General features: G+C 39.7%; 1 pseudogene; it reads left to right on the top strand.

The window, feature by feature from the left end:
- Nucleotides 1-10556, top strand: part of LOC124722801 — a 44230-nt pseudogene extending 33674 nt beyond the window's left edge.
- The last annotated feature ends 4065 nt before the right edge of the window (nucleotides 10557-14621 follow it).

The following is a 14621-nucleotide window of genomic DNA, read 5'->3' as shown; positions in this document are numbered from 1 at the left end:
GAGGCATTATTTTTGTGGCACGAATAAATAAGAGCCAAAGGTGTGTCAGTTTCAGGTCCTCTACTTTGTCAAAATGAGCTGATGAGCTGATTGAAGGAAAGAAGCAAGAATTCCTTGGAAATAATGGCCGGCAGGATCGTTTCAAGAAGCGGCATGGCATTCATGAAATTGCCATCAGTGCCAAATCATTATCTGGGGATGAAGCTGCTATGCTGATTTTAAGAAGAAACTGCACACAATCATTGACAAAGGAGGTTATACTGGCAATCAACTTTACAAATGTGATGAAACTGGGTTGAATTACAAAATGCTGCCAACGAAAACCCTTGCCTCTAAAGAAGAAGAAATGGCTTCCGGATACAAAAATATCAAAGAAAGATTTACTGTCCTCGCTTGCAGTAATGCCACTGGCAATCATAAACTGTGTCTTACTTTAATTGGCAAATCCAAAACACCAAGAGCATTTAGACACCAACCAACCAGCTTTGCCACTGAGGTACACGAATCAGTCTTAAGGCATGTATGAACAGTGCCATCATCAGAGAGTGGTTCCAGGCAGAGTTTGTTCCAGCTGTAGTAAATTACATGGCAGGAAATGGACTTCCTTGAAAAGCGCTACTTCTTGTGGACAATGCTCCTTATCACCCAGGTGATCTGCAAGATGGGGATATCAAAGTTGTATTTCTCCCACAAAATGTCACATCTCTATGTCAACCGATGGACCTAGGTATTCTTGAGGCGATGGAAAAACATTACAGACGCAAGATGCTGGAATACTTAATAGGTGTGATTGATGCTGCAGATGATTTTGTGGAAGTTCTTAAAAAATCGATGTTTTAAGTGTCATTCATTGATTGCTGACGCTTGGAGTCTAATTCCTCCACTTCCTCTTGTTAGGTCTTGGAAAAAACTCTTAGATCGTAAGGCAACCTAAGTGGTGGGAAGGAGGAGGCAACACCGAAACTCAAGCTGACATAATTTTGGTGAATTTACTGGAGAAGCTGGTTGTAAAGACACACACTTCGAAGACATTGAAGAGTGGATGGAAAATGGCATATTTTCATGTGCCTGAGGATGAAATCGTCCAAATTGTGACCGATCATAAAGTGTCAGAAGACTATGTTTCTGATGATGAATCAGAGAAAAATATTCCTCACACATTCTGTTACGAAGTGATCCAAACTGCCCTGGAGTACATCAGCCAATAGGAGGAGACGATTTATCCTGAAATAGTTTGATTTCAACGTTGGAGATGTATTGTTGCAGAAATAGTTTCTCAAGCAAAAAAACAAAAAAACAAAAAAAAAGACATTTGTGACTTTGTTACCAAAAAATAAACTCTAATGAAGCATCCTAGAACTTCTATGTCCATAACTTAAAAAGTTTTTTTTTTTACTTTTCTTGAAAGTTCCTCTAGACAGACTTTTCGTTCCTTTGAGTTATCTCTAGATTTGTTTCATAATTTTGTTCAGTAGTTTATTTTTTATTCAAAAGAGTAGGTAATAAAATTAAAACTCCTGTTTTTCCTACTGCCAAATAAGGGAGATTTTTTCTGTAAGAATGCAAAATAAACGAGCTTTGTTATACAGCATTTAAAAGCTTTGAGTTTTCAATCATAGTTTGGTGCCTTTTTAACATGTCAACACAATTTTTTCAGTAAAAAAGTGCAGGGTTATTTGCAGCCGTATCGGTAACGTTTTACATACCCTACGCACGTTTTACGATTGTATTTCGCAATATTGATGCAATTTGGAGTGTTCACATGTGAAAAAAGGGGACTTTGATTTATCTGAAATTTTCGTTATTGGAACCGGCCACCATCCCGATCATTTCGGATAAACAGGAGTTCACTGTAATAGACTCCTTGCAACATGCTGTGTCATACAGCTAGGAGCAGCCAGACTATGGAATTGCCGTCCTGCGCATAGGCTGCCATTAACACCCAAGCAAATGACTGCATGTGAAGTGGTACCACGATCGAGAAGTAGGGACTGCTAATGAATGGCGTCACATTATGTTCACTAATGAGTCTCCCAGTCCTGCACTGCTCCAAATGACTATCGTGGAGAAGTTTGACCGTGACCAGGGGAGATGGGGAGAGGTCCCATTCTTCCACATTTGGGGGGGGGGGGGGTCACAAAGCAGTCCCATGGTGTGGGGAGCCATTGGGTATGACTTCAGGTCACGGCTTGTAATGGCCGAGGGAACTCTGATGGTACAGCAGTGTGTAATAGTATTGTGGTGCTATTTTTCAACAGGCCACTGCTTGTCCACATGTAGTATGTGTCTCTTTAAATTGTCTGCGTGATGTTGATATACTCCTGTGGCCAGCAAAATCCCCATATCTGTCCCCGATAGAACATTATGGGACCAACATGGACGTCAACTCCATCCCACTGCCTGTATCCACGATTGCAATGTCCAGTTACAACAGTTGTGGATCACCTTTCTGAGGAGGGTATGCAGCAGCTTTACGACATCCTCCCGCACTGTCCAGACCAGACAGGGTGCATTGCTGTATTGATAAGTGGGCTCAAACTGATAAGTTCTGTGTAAATTTGACTCTGTTTTGTTATGACTGAAATAACATTACATACGCTCTAAATTCGCTATGTTTCAATTTGTTTTCTCCCCACCTTCTGAGTGTCTCACTTTTTTTCAAGCAGTGTAATTTAAGACAGACATAGGAATATGAAAATGGGATGGCATATTACATTGCTATTCAACTATGCCCCTAAGAAAATTGTAAGATAATGGAGAAGAGCAGGTGCACTATTACACTGACTAGAACGTAAACTTAAAGATAGAATTATATTGTGTAACCTACACCGATGACATAATACTAATTGACAAAAACATCACTGATGTGCTAAAGCAATTTGAAATATTAAGGGAGCAAGCTAGGAAAATTAGACTACTAATTTCACATGGAGAAAAAATTCTTGGCTGATACCAAAATGGCACTGGGTGAAGTTATATAGGCAATGACATAGTATTCGGTGTTAAAGAGTTTAAATAGTTAGGTGAAAAAGACCACTGAACATCATAATGAAAAGAAGGCCATAGAATCCAGACTTCAGAAAATACAAACTGTCTCTCAGTTAACTAAAAGTATTTTTCCTGGAACTCTAAAATCTAACATTGTACAACAGTGATCAAATTAGAATTTCTTTATGCATGAGAGAGACTCTTTGTCCAACACAAGACATGAAAACAGCAAGAATGTAAAATTGTAGTAAAAATCTTAGGTCCAAGAATAAAAGATGGAATACATCACACAGAACCCAGTGTGAAATTTCCAGGCAAAATCCTAAAAACTCTTGTTACAATGTGTCTCCAAAGAATCCAACTTGTGGGACATACAGAAAGAATGTATCCAAACAGGCAGCTCATTGGATTCCCACATACTTGAAAAATAAGATCCAACTGATGAAAACAAACAGGAAGAGACCTTAAGAAATTGGAATCACCACATTTACAGTATTCTGATGTAGTGATGAGTCACACAGAGTGCAGTTTCACAGTAGCTTGATCGATGCTTGTACTTGTGTGTGTAGTATATGCAAGTGTGTACAGCGTCTCTTCTGGTGTACACACAATATGCTAATTTAGTGGCCGAGCAGTAAACCGGATCCCTACTCGGTTCCAGTGTGCTGTGCTAATTATTCTTCTTCACTTGACATTTATGCTTGGAGCTGCAAGAGAGGCCATTTTCCAGATAATGCCACAAAAACAACAAATTCTCAGATATCAGTTTAACTTACACTCTTCAACATCATAGACAACATTTCACATTAATATGTTGCAGAACACTAGATTAGTGTTAAAATTGCCAGAGTAAACATTGTTCTCCGTGTGACAGATTGTCACCCGACGTCCAAAATCGATAAATTTTATATCTCTGCACAGACAAGCAGCTGGTTGCTCATTGTCATCTGTGGTGCTAATCAATGGGTTGAGCTCGTTGCTGGCACAGCGCCACCACAGAGTAAGTGGCCCCTCATCCCAGCAGGTGGCGATGTTTTAACACCCGTATGGCTCCCCAGACTTACCGCGTCTGTGGATAACTCCGTCTCTGCACAGAACTTCACACATTTCCCACACAGTGGGCCCTCGTGTCTTTTACACACAATAAATCTTCAAACTTATTTCATTGGCTAAGTTAAATTTCGAGTGTGACATGCTATTTCATAAAAAATAGCAAACGGTAGACATGGATGTTATTGTGACTCTTTCCTAAGGCAACATTTGTGTATTACACTTGTAGAAGTGCACTGCAACATAAAACAGTAGACCGTAAGTTCAAACAATGGAAACTCCAGGTTGGAATATCAGCAGTGTAGGAAAAGATAGAGTGCTAATTACCATAAAGATGGCACGTTAAAATGCAGACAGGCACAGTTAAGACACTTACACATAAGCTTTTGGCCACAACCTTCATCAGAAAAAGAAATAGAAATACACACCATTCATTCACACAAGCAAGCACACCTCACACACACATGACCGCCAACTCTGACAGCTCAGACCAGAATGCTAGTCTGTAAGTTTGCTACACAATAAAATAATTATTCTGAGCTACAAGAAAAATGGATTCAAAGAACTAAACTGCTTGAAGAAAAAAAAAGGGAAGCTCCCTGAAGCAACATAGTTTCACGAGTGTGCATACCAGTGGTAAATTATGAGAGTCGCAACTCTCTGAAATGGATACAAAGGCCACCAGATTGCATTAGCTTTGTTTGTGTCTCGGATTGTTACCATGAATGGTAGGAGCTATAAGAGATGTGAAGAGTGTAAGATGTTGAGTGATCCCTGTGAAGGGCACAGATGCCCTGTACTTCTGTGAGTCAGCATTATCAGCATGTAACAAAATTTGAAGGGGCCTAATTGTGTGTCTCCATTTGCCAGGCTGATTGAATTATGCAATATGCAGATTTGTGAGACATTCAGATGTGGTAGTGGCCCCATGTTGGACTGCTTGGGAACGTAAGGGCAGCGTGCTCGTCAGCAAGCTTCCGGTTGACCGTGTCTGACGAGCCCATGGGAGAATTGCTGTAATGTACGCCAAGCACATTGTAACCCTTTCACACCTGCACCTGTCATGTGATCAGCAGTGAGTCACATTCTGCAAGACCCACGATGACAGTTGTCAGTGAGTATGACAACGACATAGGGAGAGGGCGTGTGGGGCAGCATCGGATATGACTTCAGGTCACTCGGACAGCACAGCAGTATGTCATGGACATTGTACATCCTCATTTGCTACCTCCATGTCCAATGGAGTTACAAGAGACAGAGCAGTGAAAACATATCCAGTTGTTGACTCACAAAACGGTTTTGAGGTGTGACGCATGTAGTCTTAAGTGAATCATTCATACAAAAAGAAAAGAAGAAGAAGCTAAAGTCAGAATGTGAAAAAATTGGAGAGTGGAATAGATATTTGAAGACTTCACACTTGAAACTCCCAGTTTTCCTATTGTGAAAGTGCCTTTGTGACCATATGCATTTCACTGACGATAAACCTTTTTTTCCCCCCCTGGGTCTTGGCTCCATATTTTTTCATCCAGTTGAGCCAGAATACTTGCATAGTATTTGTGAGGTATTGTTTCAGTCTTGAAAGCTAATCTAAAATACAAATCCCTTTTGCATCCTAGAAAACAATGACCACTCTTTCTCTCCGATGAAGTCACCTTGGCTATTTTTGTGCAACTGCTGTTTCATTTCAGTCATCTCTCATCCACAGGAACAGATTGGTGCATAGAATCAGTTGTGTGCCAGATTGTCCCAAATTGTTTTTCACATTAGGTTGTAGTCAGGCTTCAACAGACATGCCACTCACTTTCTGGTACGGCCACGGCATCAACTGTTTTGCACATCTTTTTAATTACTGATCTTGCAATATCACACTGTGTTCTTTCTCAGCATTTTCATATTTGATTGTAATTCTAGGAAGTTGTTCATGAGTCATCTTACAGAGACATATGCCACATATCAATTCAGCCACTCATTCCTTAACTGTTGACTATGAAGGAACTCCCCCCATGAACCATGGACCTTGCCGTTGGTGGGGAGGCTTGCGTGCCTCAGCGATACAGATGGCCGTACCGTAGGTGCAACCACAACGGAGGGGTATCTGTTGAGAGGCCAGACAAACAAGTTTTTCCTGAAGAGGGGCAGCAGCCTTTTCAGTAGCTGCAGGGGCAACAGTCTGGATGATTGACTGATCTGGCCTTGTAACATTAACCAAAATGGCCTTGCTGTGCTGGTACTGCGAACGGCTGAAAGCAAGGGGAAACTACAGCCGTAATTTTTCCCGAGTACATGCAGCTCTACAACTTGACTAGAAGAAGAGATCGGTTGCTAGGACATGTTTTGAGGCATCAAGGGATCACAAATTTAGCATTGGAGGGCAGCGTGGAGGGTAAAAATCGTAGAGGGAGACCAAGAGATGAATACACTAAGCAGAATCAGAAGGATGTAGGTTGCAGTAGGTACTGGGAGATGAAGAAGCTTGCACAGGATAGAGTAGCATGGAGAGCTGCATCAAACCAGTCTCAGGACTGAAGACCACAACAACAACAACATGAAGGAACTGACTCCTAATAAGTAAGATGATGCCTGTAGAAAAGTACAACAAAACAGTAATCTCAAAAAAGGACAGGATAGACAGTACATTCTGTAGGACATATTAAAAATGATTGGTAAAAGAGACTTGGTGTGTTAAATGCAGCTTTTGATTACATGATAATTGAATTGGATAGATAAACAATATACTCGCTAAGTGGTGGCAGAACACACACATAAAAGAAGATTATAATTAGGCGAGCTTTCAGAGCCAGTAGCTCATTCTTCAGGCAGAAGGGTTGAAGTGGAAGGAAGAGGGGTGAAGGATAGGTCTAGGAAAAAGGGTAGATTTTGAGAAAGTTACCCAGAACTGCAGATCAGGGGAGACTTTCCAGATGGGATGAGAAGGAAAGACTGATTCCACATCTACATACATACTCCACTAGCCACCATATGGTGCATGGCAGAAGGTACCCCGTCTCACTACAATAGTCTGAATAAAATTACTTGATAGTTGACATCAATCACTTGCTGCAACAATGTTGCCACATTGGCTACCAGCTACCGTTTGGTTACAGGTGACAACAAACAAGCGGCTCACTTCACAAATTATGTTAAATGTTTAACACAGAGCAATTTTTCTAGTGGCTGGTGCAAGGTATGTCAGAAATGTTGGATACTCTGTTGACTATTGATTTAAAGTGACCAGTGACTGAACTGGGGCAGACGACCCGTTTTGTATCCCTGACTGTAAACTTGTGTCCTAACCCAGCCGAGAAAATTGTGGTCAACAGTCTGCAGCAGTACTAATATCATGATCGCTTTGTTCATGGCAATTAAAGCTAACCCTTAAGGGTAAACTCAAGACAGCAAAAACTCAATTTCAGGGCTGAAAGCAAATTGAAATTTCTCCATGTCATTTGTTACCTGTAACTATCCTTACACTAGCTGCACATGCTGACATGTTAGAAACCAGTGAACAGCCCGTGTGGGCACTTGTTCGTGGATTATAGATGACTGAGGCAGATTCCAAATGAAGAAATAATGACAGGAAGAAAAATAAGACCAAATAGAACAGTCAAAACAATGATGAAAAATGATGCAGCAAAGTATTAAAAATAAAAAAAATACATTTAAACCAATTAATTGAATGAAAATAATAATCACACTCTTTTGGTTAGATTTAGAAATAAAAATTTTGCTACATTGATGAGATTCAAACCTATGACGTGCTACACATTAGATTAATCTGCCAACCATTGTGCTATGCCACAGCACTGCATGAAGTAATTATATATGTGAATATAGTGACCCAGTTGCAACTATGAATTGTAACCTTAAAAATTTCAGTTTCACGCAGTGTAGTGAAAAGCTTATCTAATGTAAGATGATCTCTGTGAATATGATAACTATATGTATGATACTGAATTACACCTTGTGCTGAGTTATTCGGTAGTGTTTGGTTAGTGCTATGAATGAAACGTGTGTCTTTCATTAGCATTGTTAATGTGTGTTGTTTTTGGTGTAGTTATCATGTATCATGAAATACATAATAAAAGTGTCGGGCTTGTAATTCAGGATACAAATACATCAAGAAAGAATGCTGAACCAGGAACTGGAAGTGACTGGCCAATTTTGGTGGAGTTTGGCAACAGCAGACAGTTCAAGTGTGACGCTGACTACTCTTATTGGCGTTTGAAGTGCCAACTATCAAGTAATTTTAATTCGACTGTAGTCAGTTCCTTTCCCGTTCCATCTGCCAATCGAGTGAGGAGAAAGTGAATGTCTATATGCCTCTCTATGAGTCCTAATTTGTCGTCTCTTATCTTCGTGGTCCTTATGCGTAATGTATGTTGGTGCAAGCAGAATTGTTCTGCAGTCAGCACAGTGTTCCTCAAAATCCCTCCAGGGATTCCCATTTGAGTTCCAGAAACATCTCCATAATACTTGTATGTTGTGGTTTCAACCTACTGTTAACAAATCTAGTATCCTGCTTCTGAATTACCTCAAAGTCTGCTTTAATTCGACCCCTTGCGGATCCCAGACACTCAAACTGTACTCAAGAAGAGATCACACTAGCACCCTATATGTGATGTCCATCACAGCTGAGCCACACTGTTGTAAAATCCACCCAACAAACGAAAGATGATTATTCGCCTTCCCTACCATGACCCTCACAAGTTTGTTCCATTTCATATCACATTGCAACGTTATGTCCAGATATTGAAACAATATGACTTCTTCATTCATGACACTACTAATGCTGGATTCTGGCATTATGGATTTGTTTTTCCAACTCATCTGCAGTAACTTATATTTTTCTACATTTAGGGTTAGCTGTCATTTATCACACCAACTGGGAACTTTGTCCAAGTCATCTTTTATCCTCCAAAATCACTCAACAATGACACCTTCCATACACCACAACATCATCAGCAAACAACCACAGATTACTGTCCACTTTGTCCATCAGATCAGTTATGCACATAGAAAATATGAGTAATAGCGCTCCTATCACACATCTCTGGAACGATCCTAATGATACCCTAGTCACTGATGGACACTCACCGTCAGGATAATGTAGTGGGTTCTATTACTTCAGAAGTCTTTGAGCCACTCACATGTCTGGGAACCTATTCCATGTGCTTGTACCTTTCTTAAGAGTCTGCAGTGAGGCACTATGTCAAATGCTTCTCGGAAATCAAGAAATATGGAATCTGGGTTTGTGAATTTTGTGATGGCAAAGTTAGAGGAGCAATGCATCTGCATTAAATTTTGCGTGAAACTCAAGAAAACCTTTACAGAGACACACCAAATGATGCAGGGAGCCTATAGCGATGAGTGCTTAAGCCATACTTGGTGTTACGTATTATTCACACGTTTTAAAAATGGCTTTACAAAAGTCAAAAATGATCTTGTTCAGGACGCTCTTAGATGTCCCCTGATGACGCTTGTGTCAGGAACGTCAACGAAATTGTGTGTTCCAGTCGAAGATTCACTGTCCGAGAGATTGTAGAAGAATGTAACATTTCAATTGGATCATGTTATGAAATGACACAGCATCTTGGAATGCATTGTGTTGCCGCCAAGTTCATTCCACGGCTCATGAGTCAAGACCAAAAAAACTTTTTGGATCTCACAAATGAGAATGAGATGTTCCTTGCGAGAATAGTATGACCCCTGCAGACTTCTTTTTATTTCCAAAGTTGAAAAGGATGAAGTTTTGCAATGGTAGATGAGATAAAAGAAAATTCGCAAATGGCAGTTTATGCAACCCAGCAAGAGGTGTGTCAAGACTGCTCCTGGAAGTGGAAATGATATTGGGAGCAGTGTATCAATTGTGGAGGAGAGTATTTTGAAGGAGACAATCCATAGTAACTAAAAGATAAGCATAGAAAATTTTGTGGACTAAGTTCTGGAATTTTTTGAACAGACGTCATATGACAAAAGGGCATGCTGAGTTGCCCATGAGCGATGCTTTGTACTGATTTGTGGACATAAACTTATTGGTCTCTATGAAACTGATTAGATTCAAACCCAGAATATGTTCATGAATTCTGCAGCAAACTGATGTTACGGGAATTGGTCTGTAATTTCGCGAGTCTGTTCTTTCGCCCTTTCCCTGTTGCTTCATAACCTGCGTTGTGATTAACTGAATCCACTTTCCCTTCTTCCCTTTTTTCCCCTCTCTCCTCCCTGATGAAGGAACAAAGTTCTGAAAGCTAGGAATGTAAATTTTCAGTTCTGTTTTATGTGTATCTATCGGCTGTACTGAGCTGAGGTAAGTACTGGCCAGCCCCTCTATCTGTTTGTTAGTATTTGTTTCACATCTTATATGAGATTTTCCATTAATCATTTATGTTTGTATAAGCATTTATTAAATTTAAAAAGTTGGATTTCACATGTTAATACAAAAGATAATGTTTTGCATTGCAGGCATGATGAACCTGTCAAAGATGAAGAATCGGCCAATGATTCTTACTGGAGGATAACAATACGTATAACTTAAACTTGAGATTCTTGAAAATAAAGCTAGTCAGTATTTCTTAACAGTACTGATTGACGAGCAAAGTCTTAGTGGACATTTGTATAAAATTGTCATAGGTGTTATTTACAAGAAGAGTAAATAGTTTCAATAGGAATGTGGTGAGACATTTAACAAATGTCATGACCACACATTAATAGGACCTTATAACACTACCATTATGATATTAGTATGCTTTTACGTAAATAACAGAAACCTTGTCTCTATGTTGCCACATATAACCCTCTTACTAAAATTTAGTTTAGTTTCCAAATAAAATACACTATGGAAGGATAGTCCTGTTTATAGGAAAAGATAATCAATAGAGTTATCCTTCTTACAGGATTTACCGTGTGTTGCGTCTAATGGATAAGTAAATTGGACTATTCACTCCTTTTCCTAAGATCTTACCCAGTGGCTAGATAGAAACACAGTATGAATATATACTGAATATATACTGAAGCTAGGACAACTCATTTCCAAGTTCATTTAGTGGTTTAAAACATGTACTTAATGGTCACCAACCTATCCTGGCAATGAAATAGTGAAGTATTGGAGAAGCAGAAATTTGAATTTTGCCTACTTTCTTGCTACTGTTTGGTTTGGCTCTTCAAATAAATTACACCACTTAAACAATTTTGGGCTACATCTTTATACATTATGTTTTTAAAAAAGAAAAAGCCCAGTAGATAACTTCAAGGAAGGTAAAAAAAATTAGCCGGGGTGGGGGGGACAACCTTTAGAAAAGCACTTTCCATAATCAAGAAACTTAAATACTTAGACACTAAAGCACACACTTTTTAACTGAACATTTCACTTAAAGAAAACCTCTTTCTTGGTGGAATTTACTTTCAAAAGCTATTATTCTTTGAACTAATTCTGTATAGCCATCTAACAGGTTCTAGTAACTTGGCTTCACTCTGATTAAATTTTATGTAAGCAAACTATAACACTTTGCAATAGTTATGAAAAAATTTTTAATATTTACACTAAAGCAATTTAAATGGTGCCTCTTTATATTAACTTGGCACTTCAAAAGTCTGTAAAACAGGACACTCAGATTAATCAAACACCAGGAAGGAACCCTATACAGATGTATGATTAGGATGAAATAACAGGGTGAGCCAGTTTCCGTAAAGTTCAAGAATGATTATTAAAACACAGTTTAAATTAATGGTTCATGCTGTACAAAGGTAAAAATAGAAAAAAATCTTATCTGGTGGCTGTAGGCTTGGGTGTGGTGAACAGCTATGATGGCTACACTACCCACACTACGGCCTGCAAGTTTCTTGCTGTATGGGCTCAATTTCTCTTCTTGGCTTCATTCAGTTTTACATACAGTAGCTCAACAACTCGCAGCTATGCTGTAAGCTGTTTGCAGTCTTCAACCGAGGCATTTTTATGGAAATTTACAGGCAAAGGTTCTGCTCCACAAAGGAGTTACATCAATCACTGCTGCCTACAAGCTGTGTGACTTACTTCCCGCACTTGCTCAAGGTAGCACGCCAATTCGCCTTTCGCACCTTTTCCACTCCCCACAACCATTTTCGTTTCAAACAAAAACACACTGGCTTTTACATAACACCTATTTCTTACATTGTTCCTAAGCATGACCATTTCTTAAATTGTCAAATTTACATCAACATGAACAATTTATACACACAAATATTTTTAAATACAAAATGTTATCAAAACATTATTTAGACCCTTGGTATCCTTTGTAGAGGACTTGGGCAGGTTTGTCCCATCCTAGTACACATTATTTTGTTACTTCCATTCAGATATTCCATTTAGCTACATCTACAATAATTCCCAATGTTCTGCCTTTTGAGGTGTCCAGTGCGGGTTGCTCTCCACTTCCTGGGTGTATTGTATCGAGTTAGTTTTTTCAAATTTCCATGTGGGTTTATCAATGTATTTTGTAACTGATATTTCAGCACCAATGATAACTTTTGTGAGCCAATGTACACTCCTTGAAAAATGTTTCAGTACTACTATTGAGTGATTCAGTGGTAATTTGTTCTCATCAGTGGAAAAGATGGATGGGTCAGGTTTTGTATCAGTTTCCATCTGCCTGCCCAAAACGTTTTAAATTCCTTGGCATCAAACTTAGATAATTTCTTGTGTGTTGATCCATTCGAACAATGGTTCTCTATTTTTGTCTCTAATTATGTATCTCCGGGTTGTGTTTTGGAATTAAAATCTTAAACATATACGTGCTGTCTAGTTGCTGTGTGTAAGACTAGTGTCAGACACTTTCCGTTAGGTGATTTGTGGACTGATGTAATAACCAGGCCTTTGAGTTTTATCCTAATTACTTCTACATCACTAATTTTCTGACAGCTTAAGCCAGCATAATCCAAGAGCTGTTTCTTTTTTCATTTATTGTGGATGCACCTAACAATTGAGAGGAGTATTGATATTGCTTTATATTGCATAATCTTGCATGTAGCTGCTGAATTATCACCTAAATGCATTTCCTATAGAGCTATAATACTGATGGCATGCTCATCATCTAATTTGCTTTGGTAACTGCATTTGTCACTTGTTAATCCTACGTTAATTTGCATAATATGGACACCTTGCCTGATAATTTTTGACTGTAAGCTCTGAGAAGTGCTGGACCATCTTTTGTGTAGAGTTTTTGCTGGCTGCTCCTGCAGTCACACTGCCTTGGTGCACCATCTCGGGGGTTGTCTACATGCCACACAACAGTATTTTTGGTGTCCAGTGTGAATGATTCACTGGTAAATATCCTGTCCCATACACTTTTGTTTGTAGACAATACTTCTGTGTTAGCTGAAAATAGAAACCCTGAGCCAGGAAGCAGTAGTCTCAGTACCTCAGAGAATTAGTTTCAGGTAAAGTATATGGATCTAACATATCTAAAATGCACATGGTTTAGTTTGGAAACCACACAAACACCCAAATGTACACACCCGCACTAGCTGCAGGGGGGGGGGGGGGGGGCAGACTGATTGGAGAAGACAGTACATGGTCTGAATGGGAAAAGATTGGTGTGTACAGAAGAGAAAAGGTAAAGTGATACAGTGGGAAACAAATTAGCAGAGGTTTAGGTCAGGTGGATGGCACTAGATGTGCTGGAGAGACAATTTCCACCTGTGTAGTTCAGAGAAACTTGCACTGGAAGGGAATATCCAAATGGTATGTCTAGTGAAGCAGTTGTTGAAGTGGTGTACAGCCTCTTGGCAACTGGAATGTCAAGTCTGTGGTTTGCCACAGTTTGGTGCTAGACATTACTGTGAGTGAACAGTTGGTTACTTGTCATCCCTACATGGAAAATTGTAAGGTAATTGCAGCATAGCTGATTTTTAACAGGTTGCTTTTGCACATGATCATGCCTTTTATATGGTGGGAGATGCCTGCAACTGGACTGCTGTAGGAGGTGGTGGGTGGATTTGTGGGACAGGTCTTGCACCTGGGTCACTCACAGGATTAGGGGCGGACAAGGATGTTCTCTAGATTTTGCGGGCAGTGGAACACTACTTTGCAGGAAGTGGGTAGTATCTTGAGTACAGTATACCCCATCTGAGATAGTCAAAGCCCCAGTGAAGAATGTGGTTGAGCTTTTCAAGGCCTGGGTGATTAGATGAGTGCTGACCATTGTCTGGTTAACAGGGTTACAGGTGTGAGATGAGGAGATGGCACGGGAGATCTATTTATGAATGAGACGGATAGGATACTGTGGCTCTGGTAGTGCTATTGCCATATTTAGACAACTCCTGCTTTCCACTGGGGATAGTGAGTCCACGTGCGACAAGGCTGTATGGAAGAGACTTTTTGACATGGAATGGGTGACAGCTGTCAAAGTGGAGGGAGGTACTGTTGGTGGTTGGTCCACTTGACATGTGTTTATGGATATCGACGTCTAGTGATATGGCGCATTGAGTTGAGAATAATCGGGTTAAGATGATTTGGGAGTAGGTTTTTAGGTTATGGAAGAAGCAGTCTATACCATGAGTCCAGATCATGAAAATGTCTCAATTGCTCTGAATCAGACAAGGGGTTTTAG

The sequence above is a fragment of the Schistocerca piceifrons genome, chromosome X (genome assembly GCF_021461385.2).
Source record: "Schistocerca piceifrons isolate TAMUIC-IGC-003096 chromosome X, iqSchPice1.1, whole genome shotgun sequence".
Taxonomy (NCBI): Eukaryota; Metazoa; Arthropoda; class Insecta; order Orthoptera; family Acrididae; genus Schistocerca; species Schistocerca piceifrons.
Note: the sequence above shows the minus strand (reverse complement) of the source record. Positions and strands in the feature narration are given on the sequence as shown.